This window comes from Lolium rigidum, chromosome 1, assembly GCF_022539505.1.
Source record: "Lolium rigidum isolate FL_2022 chromosome 1, APGP_CSIRO_Lrig_0.1, whole genome shotgun sequence".
Lineage (NCBI taxonomy): Eukaryota > Viridiplantae > Streptophyta > Magnoliopsida > Poales > Poaceae > Lolium > Lolium rigidum.
In genome coordinates, this window is record NC_061508.1 from 176215389 (window position 1) to 176229599 (window position 14211).

Here is a 14211-nt window from a genome sequence, read left to right on the forward strand (position 1 = left end):
TCAAGTGGAGTAATGGGTTTGAAACCATACACCACCTCAAAAGGACACAGCTCCGTGGTAGAGTGTACCGCCCTGTTGTAAGGAAATTCCACATGCGGCAAACACTCTTCCCACTCCTTCAGGTTCTTCTTGATCATGGACCTCAACAGTTGTGACAATGTTCTATTCACCACTTCAGTTTGACCATCTGATACGTCTCCGACGTATCGATAATTTCTTATGTTCCATGCCACATTATTGATGATATCTACATGTTTTATGCATACTTTATGTCATTATTATGCGTTTTCCGGAACTAACCTATTGACGAGATGCCGAAGGGCCAGTTCCTGTTTTCTGCTGTTTTTGGTTCCAGAAATCCTAGTAAGGAAATATTCTCGGAATCGGACGAAATCAAGGCCCAGCATCCTATTTTCCACGAACCTTCCAGAACACCCGAGAGTCGCCAGAGGGGGCCACTGGGCCCCCAGATGACAGGGCGGCGCGGCCTAGGGGGGGCGCGCCCCCCTAGTATGTCACCGCCTCGTCGCCCCTCCGACTCCGCCTCTTCGCCTATAAAAGGTCCCTGACCTAAAACCTCGAGAAAAAAAAGCCACGGTACGAGAAACCTTCCAGAGCCGCCGCCATCGCGAAGCCAAGATCTAGGGGACAGGAGTCTCTGTTCCGGCACGCCGCCGGGACGGGGAAGTGCCTCCGGAAGGCTTCTCCATCAACACCACCGCCATCTCCATCAACGCTACTGTCTCCCATGAGGAGGGAGTAGTTCTCCATCGAGGCTCGGGGCTGTACCGGTAGCTATGTGGTTAATCTCTCTCCTATGTGCTTCAATACAATAATCTCATGAGCTGCCTTACATTATTTAGATTCATATGATGATGCTTGTAATCTAGATGTCATTATGCTAGTCAAGTGGGTTTTACTTATGTGATCTCCGGAGACTCCTTGTCCCACGTGTGAAAAGGTGACAGTGTGTGCACCGTGTGGGTCTCTTAGGCTATATTTCACAGAATACTTATTCACTGTTATGAATGGCATAGTGAAGTGCTTATTTATATCTCTTTATGATTGCAATGTGTTTTGTATCACAATTTCTCTGTGTGCTACTCTAGTGATGTTATTAAAGTAGTTTATTCCTCCTGCACGGTGTAATGGTGACAGTGTGTGCATCGTGTAGTACTTGGCGTAGGCTATGATTGTGATCTCTTGTAGATTATGAAGTTAACTATTGCTATGGTAGTATTGATGTGATCTATTCCTCCTTTCGTAGCGTGAAGGTGACAGTGTGCATGCTATGTTAGTACTTGGTTTGGTTATGTTGATCTGTCATGCACTCTAAGGTTATTTAAACATGAACATCGAATATTGTGGATCTTGTTAACTCCGGCATTGAGGGTTCGTGTAATCCTACACGCTTAGTGGTGTTCATCATCCAACAAGAGAGTGTAGAGTCTAGCATCTATCTATTTATTCTCGTTATGTGATCAATGTTGGGAGTGTCCACTAGTGAAAGTATGATCCCTAGGCCTTGTTCCTAAATATCGCTATCGCTGCTTGTTTACTCGTTTTATCGCATCCGTACTTCCCGCAATATTACTACCATCAACCGCACGCCGACAAGCACTTTTCTCGGCGCCGTTACAACCGCTTATATTTATTCATACCACCCGTATTTCACTATCTCTTCGCCGAACTAGTGCACCTATTAGGTGTGTTGGGGACACAAGAGACTTCTTGCTTTGTGGTTGCAGTGGTTGCAAGAGAGGGATATCTTTGACCTCTTCCTCCCCGAGTTCGATAAACCTTGGGTGATCCACTTAAGGGAAACTTGCCGCCGTTCTACAAACCTCTCGCTCTTGGAGGCCCAACACCTGTCTACAAGAATAGAAGCACCCGTAGACATCAAGCACTTTTCTGGCGCCGTTGCCGGGGAGGAAAGGTAAACGGCACTCACACACCGGCAACCCCGGCAACTAAGCACTTTTCTGGCGCCGTTGCCGGGGAGGAAAGTTAAAAGGCTCTCATACTCCGGTCCCAGGTAAAGTACTTTTCTGGCGCCGTTGTGTGTGTGCTCGAAGCTATTTCCTTTAGATCCTGCAATTGCATCTTTTTGTTTCTTGTTTACACTAGTTTGGCATAATGGACAACAATGAGCTTCTTATTCTATTTTCTGATTTAAGACATGGATGGTTTGATGCGAAAATTAAAAAACCCATGGAACATATTAGTATGAACACTTTGAACACCATTGTTGCTAATGATATGGAAAATTCTAAGCTTGGGGAAGCTGGTTTTGATGAGCATGATCTTTTTAGTCCCCCAAGCATTGAGGAGAAAATTTACTTTGATGATGCTTTGCCTCCTATTTATGATGATTATAATGATAGTAGTCTTTTAGTACCGCCTGTTATGGAGGATAAATTTGATTATGATTACAATATGCCTCCTATATTTGATGATAATGATAGCTACTTTGTTGAATTTGCTCCCACTACAACTAATAAAATTGATTATGCCTATGTGGAGAGTAAATATTTTATGCATGAGACTCATGATAAGAATGCTTTATGTGATAGTTATATTGTTGAGTTTGCTCATGATGCTACTGAAAGTTATTATGAGAGAGGAAAATATGGTTGTAGAAATTTTCATGTTACTAAAATACCTCTCTTTTGCTGAAAATCTTGAAGCTGCACTTGTTTTATCTTTCTATGCTTGTTGCATTATGCTTCTTGAATTTGTTTATTTACAAGATTCCTTTGCATAGGAAGCATGTTAGGCTCAAATTTGTTTTGAATTTTCCTCTTGATGCTCTCTTTTGCTTCAACTACTATTTCTTGCGAGTGCATCATTAAAACTGGTGAGCCCATCTTAATGGCTATAAAGAAAGAACTTCTTGGGAGATAACCCATGTGTTTATTTTGCTACAGTACCTCTATTTTATATTTGTGTCTTGGAAGTTGTTACTACTGTAGCAACCTCTCCGTATCTTAGTTTTGTTGCATTGTTGTGCCAAGTAAAGTCTTTGATAGTAAGGTTCATACTAGATTTGGATTACTACGCAGAAACAGATTTCTTTGCTGTCACGAATTTTGACCTGCCTCTCTGTAGGTAGCTCAGAAAAATATGCCAATTTACGTGCGTGATCCTCGGATATGTACGCAACTTTCATTCAATTTGGGCATTTTCATTTGAGCAAGTCTGGTGCCTCAATAAAATCCATCTTTACGGACTGTTCTGTTTTGACAGATTCTGCCTTTTATTTCGCATTTCCTCTTTTGCTATGATGGATGAATTTCTTTGTTCCATTAATGTCCAGTAGCTTTATGCAATGTCCAGAAGTGTTAAGAATGATTGTGTCACCTCTGAACATGTTAATTTTTATTATGCACTAACCCTCTAATGAGTTTGTTTCGAGTTTGGTGTGGAGGAAGTTTTCAAGGGTCAAGAGAGGAGGATGATATACTATGATCAAGAAGAGTAAAAAGTCTAAGCTTGGGGATGCCCCCGTGGTTCATCCCTGCATATTTCAAGAAGACTCAAGCATCTAAGCTTGGGGATGCCCAAGGCATCCCCTTGTTTATCGACAACTTATCAGGTCACTTCTCTTGAAACTATATTTTTATTCGGTCACATCTTATGTACTTTACTTGGAGCGTCTGTGTGCTTTTATTTTCGTTTTGTTATTTTCATTCTCTGAATAAATACATGCTTGTTTGGGAGAGAGACACGCTCTCGTTGGTTCATATGAACACATGTGTTCTTAGCTTTTATTTTTCATGGCGAAGGTTGAAACTCGCTTCGTTAATTGTTATATGGTTGGAAACGGAAAATGCTACATGTAGTAATTGGTAGAATGTCTTGAATAATTTGATACTTGGCAATTGTTGTGCTCATGTTTAAGCTCTTGCATCATATACTTTGCACCTATTAATGAAGAAATACATAGAGCTTGCTAAAATTTGGTTTTAATAATTGGTCTCTCTAAGGTCTAGATAATTTCTAGTAAAGAGTTTGAACAACAAGGAAGACGGTGTAGAGTCTTATAATGTTTACAATATGTCTTTTATGTGAGTTTTGCTGCACCGGTTCATCCTTGTGTTTGTTTCAAATAACCTTGCTAGCCTAAACCTTGTATCGAGAGGGAATACTTCTCATGCATCCAAATCCTTGAGCCAACCACTATGCCATTTGTGTCCACCATACCTACCTACTACATGGTATTTCTCCGCCATTCCAAAGTAAATTGCTTGAGTGCTACCTTTAAAATTTCCATTCTTTACCTTTGCAATATATAGCTCATGGGACAAATAGCTTAAAAACTATTGTGGTATTGAATATGTACTTATGCACTTTATCTCTTATTAAGTTGCTTGTTGTGCGATAACCATGTTTTCTCGGGGACGCCATCAACTACTCTTTGTTGAATATCATGTGAGTTGCTATGCATGTCCGTCTTGTCCGAAGTAAGGGAGATCTACCACTTTAATGGTTAGAGCATGCATATTGTTAGAGAAGAACATTGGGCCGCTAACTAAAGCCATGAATCATGGTGGAAGTTTCAGTTTTGGACATATATCCTCAATCTCATATGAGAACACTAATTGTTGCTACATGCTTATGCATTAAATAGGAGTCCATTATCTGTTGTCTATGTTGTCCCGGTATGGATGTCTAAGTTGAGAATAATCAAAAGCGAGAAATCCAAAATGCGAGCTTTCTCCTTAGACCATTGTACAGGCGGCATGGAGGTACCCCTTTGTGACACTTGGTTAAAACATGTGTATTGCGATGATCCCGGTAGTCCAAGCTAATTAGGACAAGGTGCGGGCACTATTAGTATACTATGCATGAGGCTTGCAACTTGTAAGATATAATTTACATGATACATATGCTTTATTACTACCGTTGTCAAAATTGTTTCATGTTTTCAAAATAAAAGCTCTAGCACAAATATAGCAATCGATGCTTTCCTCTGCGAAGGACCTTTCTTTTACTTTTATGTTGAGTCAGTTCACCTATCTCTCTCCACCTCAAGAAGCAAACACTTGTGTGAACTGTGCATTGATTCCTACATACTTGCATATTGCACTTGTTATATTGCTTTGCATTGACAAACTATCATTGAGATATACATGTTACAAGTTGAAAGCAACCGCTGAAACTTAATCTTCCATTGTGTTGTTTCAATACCTTTACTATGAATTTATTGCTTTATGAGTTAACTCTTATGCAAGACTTATTGATGCTTGTCTTGAAAGTACTATTCATGAAAAGTCTTTGCTTTATGATTCAGCTTGTTTACTCATGTCCTTACCATTGTTTTGATCGCTGCATTCATTACATGTGTTTACAATAGTATGATCAAGGTTATGATGGCATGTCACTCCGTAAATTATCTTTGTTATCGTTTACCCGCTCGGGACGAGCGAGAACTAAGCTTGGGGATGCCGATACGTCTCCGACGTATCGATAATTTCTTATGTTCCATGCCACATTATTGATGATATCTACATGTTTTATGCATACTTTATGTCATTATTATGCGTTTTCCGGAACTAACCTATTGACGAGATGCCGAAGGGCCAGTTCTCGTTTTCTGCTGTTTTTGGTTCCGTAAATCCTAGTAAGGAAATATTCTCGGAATCGGACGAAATCAAGGCCCAGACATCCTATTTTTCCACGAAGCTTCCGGAACACCCGAGAGTCGCCGGAGGGGGGCACTGGGCCCCCAGATGACAGGGCGGCGCGGCCTAGGGGGGGGCGCCCCCCTAGTGTGTCACCGCCTCGTCGCCCCTCCGACTCCGCCTCTTCGCCTATAAAAAGGTCCCTGACCTAAAACCTCGAGAGAAAAAAAAGCCACGGTACGAGAAACCTTCCAGAGCTGCCGCCATCGCGAAGCCAAGATCTGGGGGACAGGAGTCTCTGTTCCGGCACGCCGCCGGGACGGGGAAGTGCCCCCGGAAGGCTTCTCCATCAACACCACCGCCATCTCCATCAACGTTGCTGTCTCCCATGAGGAGGGAGTAGTTCTCCATCGAGGCTCGGGGCTGTACCGGTTGCTATGTGGTTAATCTCTCTCCTATGTGCTTCAATACAATAATCTCATGAGCTGCCTTACATGATTGAGGTTCATATGATGATGCTTGTAATCTAGATGTCATTATGCTAGTCAAGTGGGTTTTACTTATGTGATCTCCGGAGACTCCTTGTCCCACGTGTGTAAAGGTGACAATGTGTGCACCGTGTGGGTCTCTTACGCTATATTTCACAGAATACTTATTCACTGTTATGAATGGCATAGTGAAGTGCTTATTTATATCTCTTTATGATTGCAATGTGTTTTGTATCACAATTTATCCGTGTGCTACTCTAGTGATGTTATTAAAGTAGTTTATTCCTCCCGCACGGTGTAATGGTGACAAGTGTGTGCATCGTGTAGTACTTGGCGTAGGCTATGATTGTGATCTCTTGTAGATTATGAAGTTAACTATTGCTATGATAGTATTGATGTGATCTATTCCTCCTTTCGTAGCGTGAAGGTGACAAGTGTGCATGCTATGTTAGTACTTGGTTTGGTTATGTTGATCTGTCATGCACTCTAAGGTTATTTAAACATGAACATCGAATATTGTGGAGCTTGTTAACTCCGGCATTGAGGGTTCGTGTAATCCTACACGAGTTAGTGGTGTTCATCATCCAACAAGAGAGTGTAGAGTCTAGCATCTATCTATTTATTCTGTTATGTGATCAATGTTGGGAGTGTCCACTAGTGAAAGTATGATCCCTAGGCCTTGTTCCTAAATATCGCTATCGCTGCTTGTTTATCGTTTTACTCGCATCCGTACTTCCCGCAATATTACTACCATCAACCGCACGCCGACAAGCACTTTTCCGGCGCCATTACAACCGCTTATATTTATTCATACCACCTGTATTTCACTATCTCTTCGCCGAACTAGTGCACCTATTAGGTGTGTTGGGGACACAAGAGACTTCTTGCTTTGTGGTTGCAGGGTTGCATGAGAGGGATATCTTTGACCTCTTCCTCCCTGAGTTCGATAAACCTTGGGTGATCCACTTAAGGGAAACTTGCTGTTGTTCTACAAACCTCTACTCTTGGAGGCCCAACACTGTCTACCAGAATAGAAGCACCCGTAGACATCACCATCAGTTTGGGGATGACAAGTAGTACTGAACAGCAGCTTTGTCCCCAGCTTTCTCCATAGCGTCTTGCAGAAGTAGCTCATAAACTTCACGCACGATCAGAAACAATAGTCTTCGGGACTCCATGTAGTCGTACAATCTCCCTGAAAAATAGGTTAGCAATATGCGACGCATCGTCGCTCTTGTAGTGAGCAATAAAGTGTGACATCTTAGAAAATCTGTCCACTACCACAAATATAGAATCATGGCCTCTCTTAGTACGCGGCAAACCCAACAAAAAATCCATACTAATATCCTCCCAAGGTGTAGTAGGTGCCGGTAAAGGAGTATACAAACCGTGAGGCTTCAGCTTGGACTTGGACTTGTTGCAAGTAATGCATCTCTTCACATACCTGTCCACATCCCGCCTCATATTTGTCCAATAAAAGTGATCAGCGAGCATGAGTAGCGTCTTCTCACGCCCAACCCATCAAACCTCCAGCATGTGATTCCTGCAATAAGAGCAAACGCACAGACGATTCTGGAACACATAGTTTGTTAGCTCTAAACAAGAACCCATCATGTATGTGATATTTCTCCCATGCTTTACCAATAACACACAAGCGGTATGGTTCAGCAAAATCATGATCAGTTGCATACATGTAGCACCCTACCTTTTAATAAAGGCAAGATACATGTGTATAGTGCTATTCCCGGGATCACTAATAGCACACACATTACAAAATATAGTAATTCATTGCAATAGTATCAAATTACTACAACGTAGATCCACAGGAGATAAAATAAAGTCTTACAAATTGCATAGTCACTTGGACTAGCTCAAATATAAATATTCAAAGCAAACACAGCGGAAATAAACTTCAATGAGCCTCCATCATCTCCATGCGCCACAGGCAGACATGTTGGAATGTAGACTCGAGATAATACTAGTACTCATCTTCAGAATAACCTGCACGTTTGAATATGCAGCCCCACGAATGGAGGTCAGTACAATGATGTACTGGCAAATGACACTTATATGGTGGCAGTTTTGGACATGACTATCTACATGATATTTGGCAAGTGGAGTTTAGGCAAATTTGCATAAAGCCAATTTTATCCTACATTTTATTTAAAACAAAACATTTTGAAAATCTTTAAATGACATTATGAAATCACACCATGGATAAATCCTCCGTGGGTTTTAGAATAATCACATGGTTACATCTCCCATGAGTTTTTCAAAGTTGATCAAATTTTAAATACATTCAGAAAAGGGTGATGAGATTCTTCCGTACATTCCCTGCCTAGAAAGCTCAAATTGTCCATAACCGGGGACACGGCTAAGATCTTAGGTTTAACTCTCGAGAGGTTGTGCACTTTCACCTTACGACCCACCCTTCCCAAGAGAAGAAATGAGACAAGATCTTTCAGAAGAAGGTTTCAACCATACTGGCTAGACCCGTTCCCTTGGCCGTCGCCTCCACCCATCTGTCTAGCCGACAAGTTGGACCTCACAACTTACTTAATCCCGGCAGAGCCCATAATACCATAAGGCTGCACTGGAAGTTATCTAAAACATGGACGACATATTAATCTCTTTAATCCTGAGTGGCCATCCACAAGTGAAACTCGCAGGCTTAAAACCCATTACAGGTAGTAAACCCCCACACGATCCTCTGATGAAAACCAGAGGTGCAGTCCGGAGCAACCACTATTCAACTGCGCACTCTCAGATACCCACCCGTGCACTGGTCCATCCCCAGGGATCGGAGCCCTGAGCAGCCGCCCACCACTCAAACAATCCCCAAGGTTGTTAATTTTAATTATCAATACTCACAATCCGAAACAATCAAAAATAGCAGTGGCATTTTGTTATTGCTAGGCATACTAAGAATACTAGCAATGGTTCAAGGGGGGCTACACACTACTAGGATTGATATGCATAGCATAACTTTCGAAAACAAAATTCCTACCATGCATTCTAATTTATAAAACACTAAGGCTTAACAAAATAGATAGGTAATTGAGTGTCACTTGCCTTGATCAAAGCAACCCGCACAATCACAGCAATCACAAGCACCACCTTGATCTCCTCCACGATCTACTCAAACCATCACAACAAATAAACAAACATTCGATATGAACAATCATAGACATGTATGCATGCATGCTATGCAACAATTTAACTTCACGAGAGGGGTGGTGTGTAAGTGTTGCATTATGTGTTCTCTGATAGGTGCAATGTTAATAAAGTATTCTGGACATTTAATTTGATTTAGAAAACCATTAATCGAGTATCTACTTCACATATACAACCCTATTAATTAGCTACAGCAAGCATTATATGTTGTAAAAATATGAATTTGACCTCCCTGGATAGGCTACAGTAACACAAGAATAGGGTAATTGGAATTATTCGAAAACGATTTATAGAATTTGAATTATCCTCGAATTACTGATTTGAATAGATTTTACTAAATCAAGTTTGTGCACGTATCAAAGTTGTACAACTCCTGTACCAAGTTGAAGTACATGATATGAGGATTCCAGAAAGTACAAAATCATAAGATTTGGGCCAGTAGATTATTTTATACAAATTTTATAGTGTATTATAGTCAATTTCTCTATTTGAATTATGATGCGAAATCTAACACAAAACCTATAAGGTATTATTGCATAACGTTGTTGTACAGGTTATGAGCTTTCCAAAACTATAAAATTTGTAAAATTTGGCCCAGTGGTTGATTTTATACGGATTTTACAAGTTATGCATGTAATCTGACTTTTAAATTTCGAAATTGAAATCGATTTGACCGACTTTGACCGGCGCTCTGACTAGGACCGCCACGCGGCGCGATCTGATTCGACCATACCGATTCGGTATGGGGATCTAATCTCGGCCGCTAGATGCAGATCGGACGGTGCGATTAAAAGAAAAAAAAAAGAAAGAGAGGAGCTCACCGTGGAGCTCCGGCGAGGGCGTCGTCGGCTGCTGCGGCTCGGTGGCGGCGGTCGGCGGCGTTCCCGCGGTCCGCGAGCTTGTCGAGGGGGCGCACGGGGTGCGGCGCGACGCGGGGAGGGCTCTGGTGGTGGCGGCGCGAGCAGCGGAGGACTAGGGCGGCGGCGGTGCTTGGCTGGAGACGGCGGCGGCTTTCCAATCTACGGCGAGCAATCGCCGTCGGTTGGAGGTGCTAGGGGCGGCGCGGTTTGGGGGAAAGAAAGGCGGGGGTCGCGGGGGTTTTTATAGGGGGGCGGGCACGGACGTCGAGGGCGCGGACGGTGGGGATTGAGCCGCGCCGATCTAGGGTTGGGGGTGGCGGCGGTAGTGTCCGCGTCGGACACGAGGTTGAAGATGGCGCTGACGTGCGGGCCCCGCTGACGGGCGGGCCCCACCTGTCGGTGACGGAAAGGGAAAGAAAAAAAACAGGGGAGGCGGTTCGGCTCGCGGGCCGCTTTTGCAGGCCAATTGGGCCGATGCGGTCGGGCTGGCCCAGCTCGGCCGGTCCGATCCGTTTTTCTTTATTTTTTTGTTCTTTTCATTTTCCTTTTTCTTTTTACTGTTTTCTTCATAACCTTTGTTTTAGGAATCCAATTAGGTGCAAACCAGTTTCTAAATTTTTGTAAAATCCAGGGCTTTGTTTTAAACCACAGAGGACAATGTTTTTACCCAAACACTACTAGGAAAAGGCCTAGCCGTAAGGTTGACTTCAGTGGCGCACCATGATGGCCGTGCGCCACTACTACTTAGCAGTGGCGCACCACAAAATGGTGGGCCACTGTTACAAATGTAGTAGTGGCGCACCTTGTTTGTGGTGCGCCATTACTAATTCCTAGCAGGAGGGCAGCTCCTACCCAAAGCTAATAGTGGCGCACGTCTCCATGGTGCGCCACTGCTACTTTGCTTACTTATGGCGCATGGCTTTGTGGTGCGCCACTGCTAGGAGGTGGCCAGGGCCCTTTAGAGATGAGGGCTTTAGCAATGGCGCACTCGCGTGGTGCGCCACTACTAGCTATGGCGCACCGTCGACATGGTGCGCCACCGCTAAGTTGGGCAGGGCGTGGGTTTACAGGTACCGGGTGAGCAGGTGGCGCACCACTTAGCAAGTGCGCCATTGCTATGTCACCCTAGCGAGTGGCGCACGGCTAGGTGGTGCGCCACCGCTAACCCGGGACCATTTCCTCGCTTTTCACCCTCCACTCACATGTGCCACCCACTTTCCCCAAACACTCTTCCACCACCACCTCCCACCAAATCTGGATCTGGTCGTGTTGCCCCTCCTTCCCACCTCATTTTCACCTCTTCATTCACCAAAATTAAGTTGGTAAACTTAATTTTCTTCATAGGTAAGTAATGGTGAAGCTTTCTTAGCTCAATACCCTACTCACTCAACTTTTTACCTCATACAACACTCTAGGTCTCGCCGTATCGGTAACTTTGTTGGTTTTATGCTTTGTGTGTGAACGGTTCCGATCGTCTTGCACACACACGTGTGTGTGCACATATGTTATGCGAAGCTCATGTATTGTGTGCGCATGCGCGAAAAGCGTCTCACGTGCATGTGTGTTGTATGCGAAGCCTCCACATGTGTTGTATATGCAAAGCCTCCGATCCACACATGTGTTGCATGCATGTGTTTGTTTGCAGGGATTTGAAATGCGATGGAGTTGCCAATATTTTGCCGAAACGTTGATTCATTTCCGTTTCGGCGAATGTTGGGCATACTACGCATATACATGTCCGATTTTTAGGGAAGGTCATGCCAAAATTTTCTTTTGGTATGCTAAGATATCCATTTTCTCTATATCCGCGAGCGACCATGGTCCGCATGATGAGTGAAGGCGTTGTGGCTAGGTTTTTGAATGCCGCGACAGTCGAGATGATTAGAAATAACCAAAAGGAGATAAGATGTCCGTGTCGAAGATGCAAGCTAACGAGCCTTATGGACCCTAAAGCCGATATGGTGCGGGACCACCTTCTCATGCGTGGTTTCATGGATGGCTATCGGTGGGAAGGCGACGAAGATGATTATGAATTTGTCCATGGGAATTCAACAAGAAGTAAGGAAGGAGGTGATCAGGATGTAGAAGATCTCGGGCATGATCAGGATGTAGAAGATCCCGGAGATGATGATGACCACAATTTTAGAGATCCTGGACCTGATGATGAGGAAGATCAAGATGGAGGTCATCATGACGATCATGAAGATGAAGACGATGGACCATCGTCGATGGACTGGGTGCAGGACCCTTATCTTCAAGAGCCGCTTCTCAGCGTACGAGTAACGCAAGAGCCGCCGCCCGAGAGAAAGCCAAGATGGATCAACCGGAGGTAGACGCCGTTACTCCATTGTATGAAGGATGCAGGCCGGAGGATACCCGCCCGAAAGTAACGCTCATGGCTCGGGAGATGAAGGTAAAGCACAAAATGACCGACACATCATTCAACGACAACATGTCATTCTCGCGGGAACGTCTTCCCAAAGGTAACACGTGTCCGACTAGTATCGAGGAGGCCAAGAAAATCGTGTGTCCTCTGGATTTACCGCATGTGAAATACCATGTGTGCTTGAACGATTGCATCATTTATCGGAACGAGCACGCAGAGTGTACCATATGTCCGGAGTGCGGCGTCAGTCGGTACAAGAAGGGGAAGAAAGTTCCTCGGAAGGTGGTGTGGTACTTTCCAATCACTCCTCGTCTGCAGCGGTATTTCGCGGATCCTAAGCAAGCAAAGCTAATGCGCTGGCACGCGGAGATGAGGAAGGGAGAAGATGACGCAGATGATCCGAAGAAAAAGAAAAAGGACAGGATGTTGAGACACCCTTCGGATGCTAGCCGATGGAATGCGTTGAACCTCGAGTACCCGGAATTTGGGGACGATCCTAGGAACATAAGGCCGGGCGCGAGCACCGATGGAGTCAATCCGTTTGGCAGCCGTAGCAGCACGCATAGCACTTGGCCCGTGTTTGTGTGGATGTACAACCTCCCCCCTGGTTGTGCATGAAGAGGAAGTACATTCAAATGAGTATGTTAATTGAAGGGCCGAAACAACCAGGGAACGACATCAATCCTATATGGGGCTTCTGAAAGAGGAGCTAGCCACGCTATGGGACACGCCCGCCAATACGTGGGACGCCGCCGCGGAAGAATATTTCCCTATGAGAGCCGCACCTGCTCACGACGGTGCACGACTTTCTCGGTTACGGATATGTCGCGGGGCAGGTGGTCCACGGATTCAATGCATGCGTAAGGTGCATGGACGACACAACGTACCGCCAGCTAGATAGAGATACCGGGTCCTCGAAAACGGTGTTCATGGGACATCGAAGGTGGCTTCGCGAGGACGACGCATGGAGGAAACGCAAGGATCTGTTCGATGGTGAAGACGAACCCCGAAGACGGCCACGTACGAGAAGCGGCGAGAAAATAGATGAGCTATTGAAAAATTGGAAAGAGTGCCCACCGCCGGGAAAGAAGCGAAAGGCGCCGGAGCCGCTGCTTAAGGTATGGAAGACGAGGTCCGTTTTCCGGGACTTGCCGTATCGGAAGATCCTCCGTGTGCCTCACAGCCTTGATGTCATGCACATCACGAAGAACGTGTGCGAGAGTCCGCTTGGTACCCTCCTCAACATGCCGGAGAAGACCAAAGATGGGCCGAAAGCAAGGTACGACTTGCAATCAATTGGGATCGGGGAGGAGCTTCACGCGGGACGCCCTAATGATGTTGATGACGATGACGATGATGAGGCGGAGGACACGCAAAGTCGTCGCAAGGGCAAAAATGCCAAAAAGATTGAATATTACCGCCCCCCGCGTGCTTCACTCTAAGTCGAAGGAGATCGAGCAGCTTTTCGACCTGTCTCCTAGGAGTAAAACTTCCCTACGGTTACGCGGGGAAGATAAGCGAGTACCTAGACAAAGCGAAGCAGAGGATCGAGCGGGATGAAGTCTCACGACCGTCACGTGCCGATGACGCGGATACTTCCGGTTGCAATCCGTGGGATCATGGACGCGCACGTCCGTGAAACGCTTTTGGCCTATGCAACTTTTTCGACGTCATCTCTC